The sequence below is a fragment of the Orcinus orca genome, chromosome 8, assembly GCF_937001465.1.
Source record: "Orcinus orca chromosome 8, mOrcOrc1.1, whole genome shotgun sequence".
In the NCBI taxonomy this organism is placed as follows: domain Eukaryota; kingdom Metazoa; phylum Chordata; class Mammalia; order Artiodactyla; family Delphinidae; genus Orcinus; species Orcinus orca.
This window is the reverse complement of record NC_064566.1, coordinates 95,694,799-95,711,296: the sequence shown is the minus strand read 5'-3', so window position 1 is coordinate 95,711,296 and position 16,498 is coordinate 95,694,799. Positions and strand designations below refer to the sequence as shown.

The following is a 16,498-nucleotide window of genomic DNA, read 5'->3' as shown; positions in this document are numbered from 1 at the left end:
TAGCTAAACCAACCTTCCTGGGTTGGTGTTTGCATGGTGTATCTTTTTCCATTCTTCTATCTTCAAACTTTCTGTATTCTTACATTTAATGCATGACTTTGTCATGCAGAATATAGCTGGTTTCCTTTTAATTCTGACAACCTCTGATTTTAACCAATTTGACCTGTTTACACTTCAACTATGAAACTGTTATTATTGTAGGTCAAATACTGGCAATTTCATATGGTTCACTTAATAAGTACTGATCCTATAATAAATAATAAAATAATTTACTATTTGTTTCCTATGTATCTCTCCTGTTTCATCTTCCTTTACCTCCCCTTTCTTGCCCTCTTCCGGTTTAAGCATTTTTTTATTTTCCCAATTTTCTCCCCCAACAGCTTGCCAAATATATATTCTTTTACTACTCTTTAAAAGAATACCTTAGTAATTATAAAATGCATCTCTGAGTCATTAAATCTTATATAAAGTAGTACTTTTACCACTTCCCAGACAACGCAAGGAACTTGGGACACTAACTCCATTTACTCTTTTCAAGTTATGTGCTATTACTATCACACATTTTAATTCCATATATCATATAAAGTCCACAAGTCATTATTATTACTATTACTTCTGTTATTATTTTATACGGCCAATATTCATTCACATTTACCCACACAACCCCCCTTCCCAATGCTCTTCACTGCATCTGAAATCATTTTCCTTCAGCCTAAAGAACATCCTTTAGTATTTATTTCCTTTAGGGTATAGGCTGCTGGCTACAAATTCTCCTCAGTTTTTGTTTATCTCAAAACATCTTTATTTTGTAACCACTTTCAAAGGCTATTTTCCCTGGATAAGAATTGGCAGTTATTTTCTGTCATCATTTTATAGCTACAGGCATACCTCGGAGATATAGCAGTTTCGGTACCAAACCTCTGCAATAAAGGGAGTACGGCAATAAAGCAAGAATTGCAATAAAGCAACTCACACAAAATTTTTGGTTCCCCAGTGCATATAAACGTTATGTTTACACTATACTATAGTCTATTAAGTGTACAAGACATAGTATTAGTAAAAAACAATGTACATACCTTAATTTAAAAATGCTTTATTACTAAAAAATGCTAATCATCAACTGACAACACAGGGTTGCCACAAACCTCCAATTTATTAAAAAACGCATTATCTGTTAAGTGCAATAAAATGAAGTGCAATAAAATGAGAAATGCCTTCTAGATGCCACTGTCACTGTTGAAAAGTCAGGCTGTTAGTCTCACTGTTGCTCCTTTGAAGATAAAATGTCTCATTCTGTGGTTGCTTTTAAGATTTCTCTTTGCCTCGGGTTTTCAACAGTTTTACTACGATGTGCCCAGGTGTAGTTTACTCTGGATTTTTCCTGGTGTTTATAGAGCTTCAGTTTGGAACTTGATAATTTCTGTCAGTTTTGGAAAATTCTCAGCCAATTTCTCATCAGATATTGCTTTTGCCCCATTCTCTTTCCTCTCTCCTGCTGAACTTCAAGTACTGATACATAAGACCTTTACTCAATATTCCATATGCCTCCCATACTCTTTTCTGTATTCTCCATCCTTTTGTCTCTCAATGCTTCAGTCTGGATTTTTTTTTTCTGACTTACCTTCTACCTCACTAATTTTTCCTTCAGCTTTATGCTATTAAACCCACCCACTGAGTTAACAATCAGTTCTTGTGTTTTTCAGTTCTAGAATTTCTATTTCATCATTTACCATTTCAGATCTCTGACAAAATTATCTATTTTATCTTTTTTTTTTTTTTTTTTACGGTACACGGGCCTTTCACTGTTGTGGTCTCTCCCGTTGCGGAGCACAGGCTCCGGATGCGCAGGCTCAGCGGCCATGGCTCACGGGCCTAGCCGCTCCGCGGCATGTGGGATCTTCCCGGACCGGGGCACGAACCCGTGTCCCCCGCATCGGCAGGCGGACTCTCAACCACTGTGCCACCAGGGAAGCCCTCTATTTTATCTTTAATTCTTCTAACACATTAATCATAGATATAAGTCCATGACTGATATCTCAAATATCTGTATCCCCTGTATGTACCTTTTATCAATCTTTCCTGTTGGTTTTCAGTTGTAGTTTGTTTTTTCGTAAGCCTAATTATTTTTTATTGAGTGCTGAACACTGTATATAAAAAATTATAGAGACAATCTGAGGCTACGGATGATGTTATTCAGAAAGGATTTACTTTTTTTTTTTTTTTGCGGTACGCGGGCCTCTCACTGCTGTGGCCTCTCCCGCTGCGGAGCACAGGCTCCGGACGCGCAGGCTCAGCGGCCATAGCTCATGGGCCCAGCCGCTCCGTGGCATGTGGGATCTTCCCAGACCGGGGCACAAACCCATGTCCCCTGCATCGGCAGGCAGACTCTCAACAACTGCGCCACCAGGGAAGCCCAGAAAGGATTTACTTTTGCTTCTAGCAGTCAGATTTGGCTAGGGACACTAGGAATTCCAGGTCATCTTAATCTAACCCAAAATTGAGAAGATTAAAAAGCTGGGCTTCAGTCTTCAGTGCCCTGTAAAGACTGGTTTACTTCTGTTTCACCCTTACTCCTACAATTCAGGCCCTCAGGGACCCAACCCCAAAACCTAGAGTGTTTCCCAGGGCCCTCCACCTTGGCAGGCCCTAATTCCAATTTTTTGTCCTCCTTGACATGCGCATTTTTTTTTTTTTTTGACATGAGCATTTTGAAAACTCTATTCAGCCTCTCAGCTATCACTTCCAGAATCAGCAATGACCTCATGGAAAAGGCAGCCTCAAAAATAAGGCTTACCTCTCAGAGCTTTCCTTATCTTCCAGAACCTGGCCTCTAATTCCTCACTGCCTTCATAGCTCTTCAACATCTTCTAGCTTTTCTAGTTGCCAGCAGTATTATTTGGTTCGAAACAGCCTAGTCTAACAATGGTAGAAGCAGAAGTCTGACTTCTTACTCTTTAATATTTTAAAATGCCTATTTTCTTGCATCACCAAAAGCTCATTATAAACTTTTTAAAGATGTCTAAATGATTCCACTCTATAGACATACCATATCTTAAACCATCCCCTCCACTTTAACATTTATACTGTTTTTAAGTCTTTGCTATTACAAGTATCGCTGTGATGAACATCTTTGGGCATTTTATTCTTCTAAACATCAGATTATTTCCTTAGGATAGATCCCCCAGAAGTGGGATCACTAGGTCCACCTGGAACAATTGCAAAATTCCAATTTAATTACTAATGTCTCTTCAAATGATGTAAGACAGTATTAAAATTTTTAAACTAAATATTTTATCCTCTGTACATCATTTCCTGTACTCTTGAAAAAGAGCCCTATATAAGCCTGGCAAATAAAGACAAGCTGAATCAACAAAAATATATGATTTATGAATGTTTTAACAGTGTTTTAGGAAGCTGCTCATCCTATCAAGGGTTTCAAGCCAAAAGGGAACAACACAGTCAAGAAAAAAAGACTCTACCTCAGAAGACAGCTATATTCTAAATGCAACAGAGTTAAGAACTCATACCAATTAAAATAAATAGTACCCAATTTATAAGTATTACATTCCAAAACCTCATTTGGAAGAATATATTCAGAATATATTTTTACAGAATATATATTTATAATAAAAATATTAAAATGGTAGGTTCTTAAATAGTCCATGGAGGGAGTTAGGGGAGACTGATGTTGAGACTAAGAGATCAAGATTCAGCAAAGACTACAAGAGGTACATGATCGAAGGTTTCTATCTTCAGAGAATACTGAGCATGTTTTATATGGAAAAAGAACCAGAAGAGAAAAAGATAAATTAAAAGAAAATGGAAAACGGGATCTACAACACAGCTAGAGCACTAAACACCCAATACCATTAAAAGAAGGGACACCTCCTTCCTTTAAAACAGGCAGAAAGGGAATGAGGACAGGTTTAGACAGATACAGATTCAGAGATATGAAGGCAGTACGTTTAAGAAGATTGCACCTGATTTTGATTTTTCTCAACGTATCCATTCAACAAATATATGTCAGGCACTGGGACACAGAAGTAAAAATACGATACCCCTGAATCTGAGAGGAATCAGGCAATAAACAACAAAAAGGAAATCAACAAGAAAAATATCAGGTTCTATACAGACAATTAAAATAGAATAATAAGAAAATGCTGGATGACTACTTTAGCACAGTGAGTAGGGAAAGCTTCTCTGAGGTGAATTTAGGCTAAGAGTTAAAATTACAGGAAGGAGCCCGTCATGTAGAATCAGCAGAAGAGTAGCCCAAACAGAGGGAACAACTAATCCAACAGCCCTATGAGAATAGGTTTGGATTTGAGGAATAGAAAGGTCAGTGAGACTAAAGTGTAGAGAGCGAGGTGAAGAGGGTCATTAAGGGAGAGATGTGGAGTATCAGGGAATTAACAAGGAGACAGTATGATGAAGACTAAAATATAAGCTTTTATGTGTTGAATTAAAATTAAAATGTTTTAGTATCTTGACAAGATTACACCAAATAGCCACATCAGGATGTCCTGTTTCAGTCATTTACCTTCAGTAAATTTCTTAACCTCTGAGCCTCAGTTCTTTTACCTGTAACACAGCGACAATACCCACCTCATAATAAATGTTTATGAAAGGACTGCAGAGTTTCCAATAAAGTAGACATTCAATGCCAGTTCCCTCCCCATTTCCATACAACTCGACCAGGTTTAACTGCAGGTTAGGCAGGAATTATCTATTGAAGACAGAATGTTAGACCTCACATCACCCTTTGTTGACTCCCAGAAACTGACACCCTTATTCCTACCATCTGGCCATGCCACAGCTACCCTTCCAAACCTGCATAGTCTCTGACTACTTGGTAACCAAGGAATAGAGAAAAGGCAGCAGGCCACCCAAGAACAGGGTGACCAACAATCTGCAAAAACTACAGTATCCACTCCTTCAAAGGTCCAAAGCAAGCAGAGCTCCCCCCAAATTATTTACATTTATATCCAGAGCTACACATGCCAACCCATAATATATTCTTCCTATTTAAAGGCAAATGCATTAACATTAAGAATTCAGGTTAAAATGCATTATTCGCCTAATACCTCTGGAAAAAAAGGTATACTTCCTTTCAACAACAACAAAACTAAACTAAAATTGCTCTGCCCAACCTATAGTAAGCAATTAATAAACGCTGATTGGGCTTCCCTGGTGGCGCAGTGGTTGACAGTCCGCCTGCTAATGCAGGGAAAACGGGTTCGAGCCCTGGTCTGGGAGGATCCCACATGCCGCGGAGCAACTAGGCCCGTGAGCCACAACTACTGAGCCTGCGTGTCTGGAGCCTGTGCTCCGCAACGGGAGAGGCCACAACAGTGAGAGGCCCGTGTACCGCATAAATAAATAAATAAATAATAAAATAAAATAAACGCTGATTAATGACAATGACCTGAAAAAACATATTACCCCTCATAACAGATTTAAAATATCATGAGTTTTTAAATGTCTCCCAAACACTTGATTAGTTCGCATTTTCAAACTACTATCAGGTACGTTCCACAAATGTTATCTGTCCCTCCTTAGAATGTGACCTTGTAAAGATCAACTGTAGGTTAAATATCTGCTTTTCTCAAGATCTTTCAAAGACAAATCAATCACATGACCAGGGAAATCAGCACTCCTTAACACTAACACAGACCATAAAGTAAGTATATAGGTAGAGCAACTCTTTTGACATTAAAATCTTCTGTAAAGAAAAAAAAAAAAATTCCCTAAATATTTATAACCTCTAGGGAAAAAGTTTCCAAAAGGCTTTGTGAATAATTCAAGTCAATAGTTAACAAACATCAAAAGCCAAAAGAACCTGCCTTTATCAGTGAATGTTAAATTGGCAGTTTTAGTTAACCTCTAAAGCACAAATGTGCATTCTGAGCGTAAAAAATTCACCAAAAAATTTCCGAAAGATACTTTCCTGCTTAGTCTGTTCTCAATTTTATTTTGCTTTCCAAGTCTTACAATAGCAAAAATGCCTTCCTTTTGTTTACTTCTGCCTGTACATTTACAGCATCACTCAGAACAATGTCAAAAAGAAATATGCTTAGTTCTGGGAAACCAACAGTATCCTTGCACAGCTGCTATATACTCCATTCATAATAGCTTCCTCACTGGCCTAGCTCCTCCCTTTGCTTCTGCCAAGGGCTCAATGGTCAATAGAAAAAATTTGGAAAGTGCTATGATTACAACAAAGAGGAGTAAAATTATGTTTGGAAATTGCTAAATTTTTAAAAACAGAAAAGTTACAAAGAACAGTGCCTATGCCTAATTCTGTTCTGAACACAGAATCTTTTCTAACACTAAGGAATTGTATTTCTAACTAGGCAGAAAACTATAAGCATATATGACTGTGAATGACTAAGTATTTTTATCTCTGTAGACCTTAACTTATCCATGGAATCATTTTTCATTTCAAACTTTTTCATATGTTAAAAAGCATGATTAAAATAAGCACTAAGCTTCAAAAGCAAGTATTCAGTATGGTGAGCTATACATAAAACACATAAAATTTGATTACAGTTTTAAAAGAATCAGTTGCTCAAGAGAACAGGAGGTACAGCAGAAAGGACACCAGGGTAGGAGTCCAGAGACCTGGGTCTTAGTCTGGTGACTGACATTAACTGGCTATGTGACCCTGGGCAAGTTACTCATCTCTCTAGGTCTCTCTCCCTCTATAAATTAAGAGTTAGATCAATTAATTTCTTTTCTTAAAGCTTCAAGTTTTAGAAACTAATCAACTCAGAAATTTGAAGAGATTTAACAGTTTTACAAGTGTAACTACACAGTGAAGCTTTTAAATGAAAACTTATGACAGTTTTTCAAAGAGAAATCAGAAACCCATACTTTTTTTAAAAGAAACATATCATCACTAGATAATGGCTCCAAGAAAAAAAAGTCTTTTACTTCTAATTACTCTTCTCCATTACTGATTTATCAAAACCCATTCAGGGACTTGAACTGTAATTACTACCCAACACTTCTCAAATACCTCCCAACACTATTTATTTAAAGCACTATGTCACTTACAACTAATTACCAATCTCATTACTTTCATTTATCACATTAATTGCAGAAAAAAAAATACAGCCAGTACAATGTAGGAAATTAAATAACCGACATGCGCTAACAGCTTAACCATGCAGTTTTTATACAGGGATTCTGTTTTTAAAAGGAAAATATAATTCTCTTCTCAGACTTATCAGTGCAACTTCAAACCAATACTTAGCATGAACAAGAGATTAAATGACTTTAGCATCATTTTTGGATGTCAGACCCTAATTAAGGCACAACTGTGAATTAGGATATTGTGGAGCTCTCTGCTTGGTCTAGTCCCTCCCCAGTCCCAATCCTCTCTGGTCTCAAGGATTAAGTAAAGATTTGCCTAATGATTCCCACAGGGGGTTCCCTGATCCCTTTGAACACCTTCAGTTATATCACCAGTTTGCAAGTATGAGGACTGAGTCATCCTTAACTCCCTAGCACCCAGCAAAAAGTTCATGTTTAATGAAAGTGTGATGGTGGAAAAGGTGCCAACGTAATTTTCACCTAAAGTAACTAGGAATCAGCTACCATATTTAAATCAACAAACTAGACAAGGATTGTGGATGAAAGCAGACTTTTTGGAAGGCAATGTGCCAATATTATACTTTTCAAACTTTAATGTATGATTCCTTTGACCCAGTACATTTCATTTCTAGAAGTTTATTCTAAAGAATGTTTAGCACATGCATAATAGTCACTGCAGCATTGTTTCTAGTATTAAAAATCAGAAATAACCTAGAAGACTATCAATATGAATTTGTTAAATAAACATATATATCCATATTATAAAATCTTATACACCCCTTAAAAAAAGAATTCAGGACTTCCCTAGTGGCGCAGTGCTTAAGAATCCACCTGCCAGTGCAGGGGACATGGGTTCCAGCCCTGGTCTGGGAAGATCCCACATGCCGCAGAGCAACTGAGTCCGTGCGCCACAACTACTGAGCCTGCACTCTAGAGCCCGTGAGCCACAACTACTGAACCCGCGTGCCACAATTATTGAAGCCCACCTGCCTAGAGCCCATGCTCTGCAACAAGAGAAGCCACCGCAATGAGAAGCCCACGCACTGCAACGAAGAGTAGCCCCTGCTCACTGCAAATACAGAAAGCCCGCGCACAGCAACAAAGACCCAATGCAGCCATAAATAAATAAATAAACAAATTTATAAAAAATAATTATTCAGGGAGACCTACATGTAGTATTAACATGGATAATCTCCATAATGTAGCAAAAAAAATTTTTAATTCTAGAAGCGTTTTTGTTTAAAAATCCCACTTTTGCTTAAAAATGTGTAATTTTATAAGTATGTATTACTTTCCAAATTTAAGAACATAATAATTAACACCTTTTAGGGAGGGTGGGAGGGAGGGAGACACAAGAGGGAAGAGATATGGGAACATATGTATATGTATAACTGATTCACTTTGTTATAAAGCAGAAACTAACACACCATTGTAAAGCAATTATACTCCAATAAAGATGTAAAAAAAAAAAAAGCAACTGTGGTATGGGGCCTTGCTACTTGTGTGATCCCTGTCAGCAACACAGAATCTCAGGCCCTACATCAGATCTACTCAGACTCTATGTTTTAACAAGATCCCCAGATGATCTGAATTCATGTTAAAGTCTGAGAGGCACTGGCTTATAAGAATCACTTAGAGGGACTTCCCTGGTGGCACAGTGGTTAAGAATCCACCTTCCAACGCAGGGGACACGGGTTCGGGCCCTGGTCCGGGGAGATCCCACATGCCGTGGAGCAACTAAGCCCGTGCGCCACAACTACTGAGGCTGCGCTCTAGAGCCCACGAGCCACAAGTACTGAGCCCGCGTGCCAGAACTACTGAAACCTGTGCGACTAGAGCCCATGCTCCGCAACAAGAGAAGCCACCACAATGAGAAGCCCCCGCACTGCAAAGAAGAGTAGCCCCGCTCGCCGCAACTAGAGAAAGCCCGCGTGCAGCAACGAAGACCCAATGTAGCCCAAAATAAATAAATAAATAATCTTTTAAAAAAATAATCACTTAGAGTCTGAACAGCAGTTCAAGATCCACATAAAAAAATAAAAGTATTAGTTGGGTGGTTTATGTTACTTAAACTCTCTGAATCTGTTTCTTTCTCATAAGACACATTATTTTGAAATTTCTGCTGTATCAGATGTGAAATTATAAACTGCTCAGCAATATAAGGAATTATTAGAACTCGGTTATCAGTCTTAGTGAGTAAATGCTAAAAAGGCAACAACTTGCTCAAGTCATAAATCTTTCAAGGGCAATGCTATCCATCCAGCCTTCTCGGAGCTGCTTAGAAAAAGGGACTGGAGGGATGGACCCCAAACAGTAGACACTGGTTACCTCTGGAGAGGGCAGTCATTTTGAGGTATGAGAGTAAATGGAGACCTTTACATTTTTGTTCTGCATATTTTATGGTTCATAAATTGTTTTTCACAAAGAGTGCTACACCTGTGTACTGCTATTCAAAGTAGGTCTAAGAAAGAAGGAGGCAGGAATTAGTATCCCATCCCCCTCAATGAAGTAGCAGTGAGTTGGCCTCATTTTAAGATTTCTTGTGGTTGATCCCAGAGCAAGAGGGAAGGTCAGTGGTGGCTGTAAGAAGGCACCCAAGGCAGAGGAGTCTGCTAAGCAAGACTCGCCACCCATCCCAAAAGTTGCAGAGGGGAGACCCAGGGTCATTGCTGATTTAGGAGTTTCTATGGCAGTGACATTCCATCTCCTAGGGCTTGAATCCCCAGTGGGTGTGTACCACCAATACCATCACTGCACCCCTTTCCCCTCCTCCTTTTGGAAGCTGCTGCAGGAAGGAACATTGTGGGGACAGAGCTGAGGCTGGCTTCCAGTGCTCCTGGTTGACTACTCCCACCTATTTCCTTCCAGCACAAAATGTGCTAATCATGAAAACATTTCACAATGACTTGCTTGTTATAATCCCCCTCTTCCAACAAACCTAACAATCAGAATTAATTCTAAGATCAGAATTAACAACTTCATTGGAAAATGTGATTGAAATTTAGACTCAGTTTTCAAACTAATGCTTAGTCCATTTTTCTTTTAATGCTCTAGGTTAGTTATTAGGGGGGTGATTTTCATAGTATAAGCATTATCTGTATGTTTGACTATAACATGAACTCCACTGAAAGTGAAGACTTGGGGACCAATCTGCCCATGTGTATACAGCCAACAAACAACATATTAAAAACAGGTTGTACTACAGCAAGGGTCACCAAAAACTTCAACCAAAGCCATGAAATGAACAGGGCAGATTACGTTCTTCCCTGGCCTAACCCTACTTTTATTCCATATACCCTTCAAAATTTCTATCATGAATCACATGAAATGCTCAGTGAGCTCACATTTCATACGGAACTAGGGAGAATTTTACATCCCTTGGGGGAATTTTTAATAGGCATGAAAACAACACAACCTTTTTGTTTACAATGACTGTATATTACCCTTATAACCAAAAAAGGTAAAACTACTTTTAGTAAATGTTACTTTAATTCAACACTCAAAAAAAAAAAAAGATTCCCTACCTGATCCTCCTAATTAATCACATAGAAAATGTGGGAACATGTTTTGATCTCATTTTACTTTGTTAAAATGTTTGCACTTCATTCAGCACGTACTATGTGTTAGGCACAGGAACTGATGTTAAGACAGTCTTGGGACTTCCCTGGTGGCGCAGTGGTTAAGAATCCGCCTGCCAGTGCAGGGGACACATGTTCGAGCCCTGGTTCGGGAAGATCCCACATGCCACGGAGCAACTAAGCCCGTGCGCCACAACTACTGAGCCTGCGCTCTAGAGCCCACGAGCCACAACTGCTGAGTCCGCACGCCTAGAGCCCGTGCTCCGCAACAAAGAGAAGCCACCGCAATGAGAAGCCCGCACACCGCAACGAAGAGTAGCCCCCGCTTGCCACAACTAGAGAAAGCCAATGCACAGCAACGAAGAACCAGTGCAGCCAAAAATAAATTTTAAAAAAAGACAAAGCCTTGATCCTGAAGAGCTCTAGTGGAGGGAGAGACAGATGAAATAAAAAGTGGTAAATGCTATCACTTTTTTTTTTAATGAATCCCAATACCTTTATTTTTATTTATTTTATTTTTTTTTAATTTATTTGGCTGCACCAGGTCTTTGTTTCGGCATGCGGGATCTTTAGTTGTGGCATGCGAACTCTTAGTGGCAGCGTGTGGGATCTAGTTCCCTGACCAGGGATCGAACCCGGGCCCCCTGCATTGGGAGCGTGGGGTCTTAGCCACTGGACCACCAGGGAAGTCCCTACCTTTATTTTTAATCACAAATTCCTGGGTGACTAAAATTCCTAGAGTTAAAATTAAATTGGGAAGGGGCTGACTACCAGAAAATAAACACCTACTTTATTAATACAATAGCAACAGAAAGGGTTTCCAATTTTTAGAAGAAACATAACATGAACCAGCACCACCTGGTGGGTGTTACAAGATGAAATGCCCACATTTATTGTATTGAGAGCCCCCCCACCGCACTGCAGATGTTTCATCAAGGACAGCTGCCATCAGAGCTGAATGGCATGAATTAAGTGCAATGGGAGAATAACGTGTACAAACTTCCATGATAACCATGCAAAGTAACCAGTCCACATAATTTGAAGAGACACAAACCCTTAACTTAAAAGAAGAGATTTCTTTTAATGGTACTAGTTAAACACCACGTTAACATCATTCAAGAGAACATCTACTTTGCCTGAGTGTGTGAATGGCGGGTGTGAGAGTGTGTGTGTGCGTGTGTGAGAATTGCTGTTGTATACCTACACAGGTCACTTTCTGAAAAATGACTTTTGTCATCAAGACTTTGTTGTATACCTGAGAAGTCACTGTACGGAGGAAATAACTAAGCCTTAGGAGGTGGGTAATCCTGGATTCCAAGTCAAGCTCCCCTATTCACTAGGTTACATAACCTCTCTGAGGCTAAGTATGCATAAAATAGGGATGACACCGCCAAAGAACTACTGAAAGAAAGAAATAAGTTTAATGTAATTAAAAATGATTCCCACCCCCATACCTTTTCCTTTCAGAATTCCTTTGGGGCACACAAAGCAGTTTAACAAATATTTACAATGCACTTACTATTGTGTAAGGCCTTGTGACTGGACACTGCAGGAGATAAAGAGATTACAGTTGCTGTCCTCGCGGAGTTTACAATCTTCAGAGGTTAAGATAGAGAAGAAATATGTACATGATGTTTAAACTTAAGAGATCCCATATCACTTTGAACACACAGTCACTTATCACTATAATGTAATCTCCTGGAATATAAGAATTTACACCTAGCACTACTATGCTCCTGATTTAGTGAGCATGCAAGCATAGGAAGAAAGGTAAGAAGAAAGGGAGAAAAGAGTCCAATGAAATACACCGATTCATAAATTCTATTAAGTGCATCTTATTTCCAAAATACAGGAAGTTACTTAAGGTGCTTTTTTTTAGGGCAAGCAGGAGAAGGTAGGTAGCAGAAGGATTATCTTTTTACAATGCTTTTTTAAACCCATGCTTTAAAGGAAAGCATTTTTCCCATAAATTATAGTCCATTAAATAAATGAACACCTGGGCTTCCCTGGTGGCGCAATAGTTGAGAGTCCGCCTGCCGATGCAGAGGACACGGGTTCGTGCCTCGGTCCGGGAAGATCCCACATGCCGCGGAGCAGCTGGGCCCGTGAGCCATGGCCGCTGAGCCTGCGCGTCCGGAGCCTGTGCTCCGCAGCGGGAGAGGCCACAGCCGTGAGAGGCCCGCGTACCATACGGGAGGGAAAAAAAAAAAAAAAAACGAACACCTTAAGGTTTTACTAACATAAGCTAATTTAAAATAAAAACATAGCATGGACCTAAAATACTGCCAGCATGATGCTCTGCTTCAGAGGTGGACAAACTATAGCCTGCAGCCTTTTTTGTACACCTGCAAGATAAGAATGGCTTTTATTTTATTTTATTTTATTTTTGCGGTACGCGGGCCTCTCGCTGTTGTGGCCTCTCCCGTTGCGGAGCACAGGCTCCGGACGCGCAGGCTCAGCGGCCATGGCTCACGGGCCCAGCTGCTCCGCGGCATGTGGGATCTTCCCGGACCGGGGCACGAACCCGTGTCCCCTGCATCGGCAGGCGGACTCTCAACCACTGCGCCACCAGGGAAGCCCAGCTTTTACAGTTTTAAAGAGTTGTAAAAACAACAGGAAGAATATAGTGGGCTTCCGTGGTGGTGCAGTGGTTAAGAATCCGCCTACCAATACAGGGGACAAGGGTTCGATCCCTGGTCCTACATGCCGCGGAGCAACTAAGCCCATGCACCACAACTACTGAGCCTGTGCTCTAGAGCCCATGAGCCACAACTACTGAGCCTGCGTGCCTACAGCCCGTGCTCCACAATGAGAGAAGCCACCGCAATGAGAAGCCCACGCATTGCAACAAAGAGTAGACCCTGCTTGCGGCAACTAGAGAAAGCCCGTGTGCAGCAATGAAAACCCAACACAGCCAAAAATAAATAAATAAAATAAATTTATTTAAAAAAAAAATAATATAGGACTGCATATGTGGCCAGCAATGCCTAAAGTATTTACTATCTGTCCTGTGACAGAAAGTTTGCCAACTCCCACTCTACTTCATAACGGAATTTTGAGTCTCTCACTAAATTAAATACCTTGATACTTCTACATTTACATTCAAGGCAATTTATATGATTGCTCTCTCCACTCCCCTGCCCTGCTGTCTCTTTACTTACTAGCCACTTTCTTCACATACAAGTATCCTCACAAATGTTAATTACAATATACCGAGGTGGCAAAAAAAAAACCTAGAGGCTGACCACATCTTCTGTTTAATAGCAAGCATTCTAGCACAAGCATTTTTCCAAGAATGAGTTTAAGTTCTGCAATGGAATAGTAAATTGGGCCTATGTTGACCAGAACCCATGACTTATGCCAACTTCTCCATCCGTATACATCCAATATTGGAGAAGAGGAGACAGTTCCCAGGGCTAAACCAATAAACTGATTAATAATAGGCTGGGATAATATTCACCTAGCTTCAACGACAAGGTTAAAACAGATATGAGATGGTGACTTAGAGCTAAAGTCAATAAATGTGTGGGACATCTATAGATCTGACACTAAGTTCTTCTCCACTTATATCATATGGCATAAAGTCAAGAAGGGTTAGTGATACATTTAAGGCTTTCAACAATAAAGTGAAAAAAGAGAACATCTATGCTCTAAACAGCAAGAGTAAAAGAGACGGTGCAATCTAACACCACCACAGAATTAGTCAGAAAATCTAGAAAGCAGTATGAACCTACTGGACTAATACATCAGAAAGAACTACTTTCATTTCAGCACAACCAGTAATATGTGATATGGGGCAAAAAGTACTAAAAATCATTTTCCAAAACAAGCAACACAAGAATAAAACATTCCTTTCCCAACGCTAGAATGGAAAAGCTAGAAGCCTACTTTCCTTGAAACTACCGAAACCTGAAAAGCATTGACTCAAAACTGAGAGGTCTTTATACTTCCCAAATAATTAAACATTCTGCGGAAGAAATCATAATTCAATACACACTCTTTAAAGAGATGAATGAGAAAGACTTAAAGGGAAATCTTATTTTAAGGACTACGTTACATAGACTCAAAAGTTTGATAAAAAGTTTATTATTTTTAAGGAGAGGTCTCTAATCAATATGATTTTGATACATCGCATGTTGATACCATGAGAAACTAATTAGAAATGCAAATGTTTTTTCATTCCAGTAGAAACTTTTTAAGTCATTAACTCTAAATCCCTAAAATGCAAACCTACAATCTTCGGCTTTTGAATATATTCCATATATATTTTCAAGGCGTCAATGCATTTAAAATTTCCTTTATGCCTAACTTTCTTTAATGGTTTTATTACAATTTCTAATAATGAAATTAGCATTATAACACCAATATAATCAACATACAAATACTTGTTTATTAATTACCATACCAATTACTTAACATGAGAAAAACCAGCAGTGAAAAAGTAGCTTCTGAAACCACTGGTATGCACTACAGGAGTGCTAACTCATACACGGGACTTATTAAGAATTTATATAGAACATTTATATTTGCCAAGTGCTTCACAGTCACTTTTATTAGCTGTTTCTAGTGCAAAACAATCCATGAAGAACTTTACAGAAGAGGAATCTAGGCCCAGAGAGGCACCAAAGAAAAACAATTTTACTCTGGAGGAAATAACACCATTCTCTTACAAGCTATGCCTGATCCTTCTAATAATCACCTTTCATCTGCAGAATGAATTTTGCAAAAATAAGTTATTAATAAATGTGAAAAATAGCAAGGAAATATTGAATTCTCTGGAACGAACCGTTAGACTGTTTAAACACTTTTAAATACTTGGGACTAACTACTATGTTTCACTATACAGACACAACTATAAGGAAGTAAAATTCTCTCAAATGCCAAACTTAAAGTGGGGTTATTTTTCACACTTGCTAAAAAAAAAGAAAAAAAAAAGTGACCAAAGCAGCTCATCTAACAAGTTTAAAGTCAGGTTCCATAATAAGGAGTCAGGTTCTGTTACCAAAAAAAGTAGAACCCAACGACAAGCAGTGTGTGTGTAAGGAGGAAGTTCTGGAAGAAGTCAGAATCTGCTGCCTAACCCGCTCAGTCAACATATCTCTCCTAAAATAATGGTTATGACCAGAACTTGTGGTTTAATCAGTGCATATCTATCTCAGCACCAGCAATGGATCCCATTCAATGTTTTGGAGGAGAAAAACTTGAGCCAGCGCTAGATGTGGAGGAAAGTTCCTTCCTTGGCTCATTTAAACACCCCCCATTTATTTTCTCTTGGTGTTGCATCTTAATGAGAAGAAAAAAACAGAAACAAAAACTATACGCTCACCTAGAGCGCAGTTTGCCTGCGGAGTTGTCAGGACCCCAGGTCTCTCAACCAGAGCCCGTAAACCTAATTCCCTAGTCAGAGCTCATCCAGCTAACAGTCCCAGCTGGTAAATCAAGCGCTCTTCCTCACCCCCTCCCTCCTATTTCCCGGGGCCAATTCCGTGACCCACATCCCTACACCCTACACAGAGCCGCAAACTCTGCACCCCCATTATACTTCCTCCCTGGTGGCTCCCCAGTTACCCTTCACCCCAGCCGCCACCCCATCTTTGTCTCGCAACCCCAAACACACATCTCAACGTTCCCTCACTCCCAACCGCAGCCCTTCCCCCACCGCCGACCCCCATCCTCCAGGTCTCCTCCCCACCCCCATATTCCCCACCCCTGCGCCCCGTCACCCCAGCTCCTCGCCTCCCCAGCCTCGCATGACCCGTCCCCTCCCCCAGCTTCCTCTGTCCCTTCCTTCCCGTCCCTCGGCCCCTCCGCCCACGCCCACCCCT

General features: G+C 39.8%; 1 protein-coding gene and 1 long non-coding RNA gene across 4 annotated transcripts in view; both read right to left on the bottom strand.

Annotated features, from left to right (window-relative positions):
* The window catches only part of CBL (Cbl proto-oncogene), an 88,890-nt gene that overhangs the window by 71,816 nt on the left and 576 nt on the right, over positions 1-16,498 (bottom strand). The window lies entirely within an intron of this gene.
* Positions 1,752-16,312, bottom strand: LOC125965103 (uncharacterized). The gene is made up of 2 exons (XR_007478610.1): positions 11,370-16,312; positions 1,752-11,168 (listed from the first exon to the last, which is right to left on the bottom strand). It is a non-coding gene; the product is annotated as an uncharacterized LOC125965103 (long non-coding RNA).